The sequence below is a fragment of the Arachis stenosperma genome, chromosome 7 (assembly GCF_014773155.1).
Source record: "Arachis stenosperma cultivar V10309 chromosome 7, arast.V10309.gnm1.PFL2, whole genome shotgun sequence".
NCBI lineage: Eukaryota > Viridiplantae > Streptophyta > Magnoliopsida > Fabales > Fabaceae > Arachis > Arachis stenosperma.
The window spans coordinates 13,472,830-13,478,923 of record NC_080383.1 but is presented as its reverse complement, the minus strand read 5'-3'; the positions used below and the strand labels follow the sequence as shown (position 1 = coordinate 13,478,923).

Here is a 6,094-nt window from a genome sequence, read left to right as displayed (position 1 = left end):
TGTGTTACGTGTATACTAAAATTATTTACTAAAGTCAGTTATTAGTATAAAATATATATTAAAATATAAATATATATTAAAAATAAATAAAATTACATATATATTTATATATAAATATATTGATAACTGATTTTAGTGATTAATTTTAATATACAAATAGTATTTTTCTATTAACATACATATAGAGAGAGGAGAAGGGATTATTGACTCCAAGAGTGATCAATAGCAACTAAATTCGGTAGAATGATGGGTAAAGATTAGGAATATATTTATTCTTGAAGTCACCATCAATAGCAATTATTATAAATTATTTTATATTTTTTATTTATAGACTTATTTATTATCTTATTAGTAGCAAAATTTAAAAAATAATTATATTTATAAATTTTATTTTAATATAAATATTATCAAATTTTTATGTTAAATTTATTGTCTTCCAAAATTTTGTTTCAAGCATTTAAATTTAGGATTAACAATGAGTAGTGTAGGGTTTGGATTTTACCTTAACTCTATTCGTGGGTTGAAAACTTTTTTAAAATTATACCCTATCATATTTGCGGGTTGATAATTTTCCAACTCTAACCCTACCCACAGAAAAATAAAAAAATTTCAAGCAAATATACAATTCAATCATTCCAAATTTCATATATATTAATAAAATAGAAAATAAAAAACTAAGTTCAAATTACAATTAAAAATAATAAAATCTTAAAGAAATCTAACATAAAATTACAAATAATATGATCATCAACTAGTTTAGTAGTTATTTTAAGTTTTTATAAGAGAAAGATTGTGTGTTCAAAACTTACTTTCTTCATTATATATATAACTTTTACATATATATTATATAATATATTAGGGGTGCGGGTAAGATAGGGTAGGATATACCCTGAACCCGTACCCTACCCTATCCTACCCGCGGTGAATAGGGTAGACAACCCTACCCAAACGGATTGGTTCAGGTTGGGTACCCACGGGTAGGGTATAGATTGCCAGCCCTATTCAAACTATTATGTATTGAAATCGAACTCCGCTAGGGAGACAATGAGAAATCTTGACATTGCGTACAATAGGCTCTGAATTTTTTAAACAATTATTTTAAAAAATTAATCATTCTAACCCTAATTTACTAAAGCATTTCACCCAAACACCCTCCTCCTTCCTCCAACCGTCTGTAACCCCCCACGCTTATCAATCATCTACCTTTCTGGTATTGGAAACTCTTTCATTGGCCATCATTGTCCACCCTTAGTGAAAATAACCATCCAATTAAGGATAAAAATAAGCATTCGCATACCTAATGAATTGAACATCCAACATATTTTAATTATATATAACTAAACTCAATCTAGTCAAAATAATCATCCATATAAGAATTAAAATAATCATTCGTATACCTACTAAAATGATCATCCTAAACTAGCCATTCAAATAACTTTGTGCATACTCGAAGCGAATTACGTCACATTATGTTTTTCCAAGTCTTCCAAACGGAGTTGAATTGGAAGTTCATTGGTCAGCGGATGAACGTGGTGACGTTTTGTTTAGCCACGGTTGGAACGAATTCGCACAATAGACATCGTTTCTCTTGATCCTTTATGAAGTGAAAAAACTATTACATAAAGAAAAAGAGATTGGTGAGGATGATGTGCAGCGGCGCTTGTCGACGATGAAGCTGGTGGTGTAGCTGGCACCAACAGACTCGGTGTCGAAGGAGCAGCATTCGATTGTGTATGAGGCTGCGGCAGCATTGGTACGGCCGGCGACAATGCAACGACGTGAGGTGAGGACCAGAGAACGATGACGGCAAAGATTAGACGTATATTAGAGGTTACGGTGAGATTAAGAATAACCATACGTAAATGAGTTTAAATGCTAATTATAATTTTTAAAATTTGAAATTAAAGAATTAATGATCTAATTTTTAATTTTAATTTTATTTTTCTTTTTTAATCATATTGTATACATTGTATACTAAAATTATTGTCTCCCTATACTTTCTCATTGAAATTTACTTTGCTTTCTTTCTTTTTAGTTTATATTTTTTTGTCCGGAAACAACGCGCCGTATGGTTCGAGTACGGTGTCAAAATAAGAGCCACTGCATCGGTGCCCGGATGTAGTGTTAAATGAGGGTAAATAAGCTAGTTCACAAAGTAAAAGGTAAAGGTCGAAGCGACAGAAGGTTGAGATTTGGGACATGGAACATAGGCACTCTAACAGAAAAGTCCATGGAGGTGGTGGACACCATGACAAGGAGGAAGATTAACATTATGTGCCTACAAGAAACGAAATGGGTTGGTGCAAAGGGTAGGGAGTTGGATACTTCTGGTTTCAAACTTTGGTATACAGGAAAGGTGAAGAATAGGAATAGGGTTGGAATAATTGTGGATAAGCAGTGGAAAAAGGACATAGTGGATGTCAAGAGGGTGGGAGATCGGATCATCTCTATCAAACTTATGGTGGAGGGAGGTGTTTTTCATGTGATTAGCGCCTATGCACCGCAAGTGGGTTTGGACGAACAACACAAGATAAGGTTTTGGGAGGATCTAGAGAGTTTGGCTCAAGGCATACCTTTGGGAGATAAGATTTTCTTAGGAGGAGATTTAAATGGCCATGTTGGGAGAGAAGTGACTGGATATGGGAGTATTCACGGAGGCCATGGTTTCGGGGTGATCAATGCCGAGGGTAAAATTATTTTGGACTTTTCCTCAACCTTTGATCTTCTCATCGCAAATACATGTTTTAAAAAGAAAGACGAACATCTTATAACCTATAAGAGTGGCATGACAAGCTCTCAAATCGACTTCTTCTTGTTGAGGAGAGTCGACCAAAAATTTTGCATTAACTGTAAAATTATTCCGGGAGAGAGTTTGACAACACAACATAGGGTGCTTGTCATGGATTTTCGCGTTGAGCAAAACTTGAGGAAAAGACATCATACGAAGAACCCAAGGACGAGGTGGTGGCGGATGAAAGGTGACAAAGAAGCTTCCTAAGACGGGTAGGAGAAGAGGCAAAGTGAGATGGGAATGGAAGCGCGGAAGAAATGTGGAGGGAGATGGCAGAAGTTATTAGAAGAACAGCAAAAGAAAGTTTTGGTGAATCTAAAGGAATAGGACCAAGAGGCAAGGAGTCCTGGTGGTGGAATGCGAGTATACAAGAAAAGATAAAGATAAAAAGGAAATGCTTTAAAGAGTGGTCTTTATGCCGCAATGTAGATAACTGAAAAAATATAAGGTGACTAAGAAAGAGACAAAAGTGGCTGTAAGTGAAGCAAGAACAAGAGCATATGAGGGTCTCTACCAGTCTTTGGACACGAAAGAAGGAGAAAAAGGTATATATAGAATCGCAAAGAGTCGGGAAAGAAGAACGAGAGATTTGGATCAGGTTAAGTGCATAAAGGATAAGAATGGAGAGGTGTTGGCTCAAGAGGAGAAGATTAATGAAAGGTGGAAGAGCTACTTCTACGAGTTATTTAATGAGGGACAAAAGACTCTTCCGAGCCTTGGTCAATTATGCACAAGGGAAGAAGATCAAAACTTTGACTACTATCGAAGGATTCGAGACTTCGAGGTAAAAGAGGCTCTAAAGCAGATGAAAAATGGCAGGGCATTAGGACCTGATAATATCCCGATTGAGGTTTGGAAGGGTCTTGGAGAAAAAGACATCAACTTGTTAACCAAGCTTTTTAATGAGATTTTAAGGTCAAAGAAGATGCCTGATGAGTGGAGAAAGAGCACATTGGTACCTATCTACAAGAATAAGGGGGATATACAAAGTTGCGGAAATTATAGAGGGATTAAGCTTATGAGTCATACTATGAAGTTATTGGAAAGGTGATAGAACGGAGGTTGAGAAAAGAGACACAAGTGGCAGAAAACCAATTTGGATTTATGCCAAGAAGATCTACCACTGAAGCGATATACCTATTAAGAATGATGATGGAGAAGTATCGTAGTAATAAAAGGGATCTACATATGGTGTTTATTGATTTGGAAAAAGCGTATGATAGGGTACCAAGGGAGGTCTTATGGAAGGTTTTAGAAAAGAGGAGAGTAAGGATCGCATATATTCGGGCAATTAAAGACATGTATGATGGGGCCACAACTAGTGTGAAGACTCAAGGTGGTGTGACAAAGGAATTTCCTATTGGTATAGGATTACACCAAGGATCATCCTTAAGTCCATACCTTTTCACATTAGTCTTGGAAGTACTCACAGAGCACATCCAAGAGCCTGTGCCACGGTGCATGCTTTTTGCCGATGATATCGTCCTTATGGGAGAGTCAAAGAAAGACCTAAATAACAAGTTGGAGTTATGGAGAGAAGCTTTTGAAGTGTATGGTCTGCGCATAAGCCGTAGCAAGACGGAATATATGGAATGTAAGTTCAGTCTGAGAAGGAAAAACCCCAATATAGAGGTGAAGATTGGAGAAAATATCCTACAAAAAGTTAAAAGTTTTAAGTATCTTGGGTGCATCATACAGGATAATGGAGAGATTGAACAGGATGTAAATCATAGGATCCAAGCAGGTTGGTCAAAATGGTGGAGTGCATCTGGTTTTATATGCAACAAAAAAGTGCCTTTAAAACTTAAAGGTAAATTCTATCGCACCGCTATAAGACCGGCTATGCTGTATGGTACGGAGTGTTGGGCGGCTAAAGGGGAGCACGAACATAAGCTAAATGTGGCAGAGATGAAGATGTTGAGATGGATGAGTGGTCATACGCGATTGGATAAAATAAGGAATGAAGACATAAGGGAGAGAGTTAGAATAGCACCCATTGTGAAAAAGATGGTTGAATCGCGTCTCAGGTGGTTTGGACATGTGAGAAGAAGACCGATAGAACATCCAGTCAGGAGGGTGGATGAGATGGAAGATGGACAAAGGGCGAAAGTCAGAAGAAGACATAAAAAGATCATCCATGAGGTGGTCAAACGAGATCTACATATAAACGGTCTCTCTGTAGACATGATACATGACAGAGCACAATGGCGTCGTTTGATTCATGTAGCCGACCCCACTTAGTGGGACAAGGCTTTATTGTTGTTGTTGTTGCTGCTTTCCTTAATAAGCTAATATTTTTGCCTTTCTTAAAGTTCTTTTAATATTTCTAAATGGAAGTTAAAAATAAAAATCAAAGATAGAATACCATGATAGAAAAATTAGATCTGTAAAGTGCAAACCCCAAAACATAATTAAATAGAAATCCAAGTAAAAATCAAATCTAAGTTTCAAATGATTAAGTATTCATGTTAAACAAAATCACGCTAAATTACGGCCCAAACTAGAACAAAAAAATGTTTAAATTTGTTTTTTTTTAATATTTATAATTAATAAATACTAAATAAAATAAATTTAGACTATTTTTATTATTTTTTTTGTGTGTCTCAAACACTAATGCTCGTTAAAATTAATATTAAATCGCCATTGAGCATAAATAAATAAAAAATAAATCTATATTTTTGTTAAAGATTTTTCTTCTAACACTAAATTTTAAAATATCCAAGATCCAACGTATATTATTATTCAGTTCTCAACAAATTTCACATTAATCTTATAACAGAAGTTTTTCTTATCCTCAAATGGAAAGAGTAAGATAAATAAGAAAAATTAGAAAGTTTGCAGAATAAGAAAATGTACTTTTATAATTTTATGTCAATGTATCTAAATATTTTACTGTAAATATTCCAAACGTCGCAGAAAAATCAGAATCCAGACCCATATTTAATTCCAAGTTCCAACTAACAAGAATAAATTAAACTAAACTACCTCCAATACTAACTATAAAGAATTATCAGAATTAATTACTCTCTTCATGTTTCATTCCTTGCTCTCTCACTGTCAAGCTATTAAGACCTCTTCTAGTCAACGCAGTCAACAAACCTGAAAAAAAAAGTAAAGAGGAGAATTTTGAGTTCTGAATAATATATTCCATCAACTTATTCATTTGTATATTTCTTGACATGTAGTTGAACTAAAATTAATCGAATCTAATTCAATTTTAAAAACTAGCTTAATAAAGAATATCAAAATTATATTTAACAAATATATCATATTTTCTAAAACATCTAGAACTGAATATTTAAA

General features: G+C 34.4%; 1 pseudogene; it reads left to right on the top strand.

The window, feature by feature from the left end:
- Positions 1-1,800: 1,800 nt before the first annotated feature.
- LOC130939423 (uncharacterized) lies at positions 1,801-4,948 on the top strand (annotated as a pseudogene).
- Positions 4,949-6,094: the final 1,146 nt, after the last annotated feature.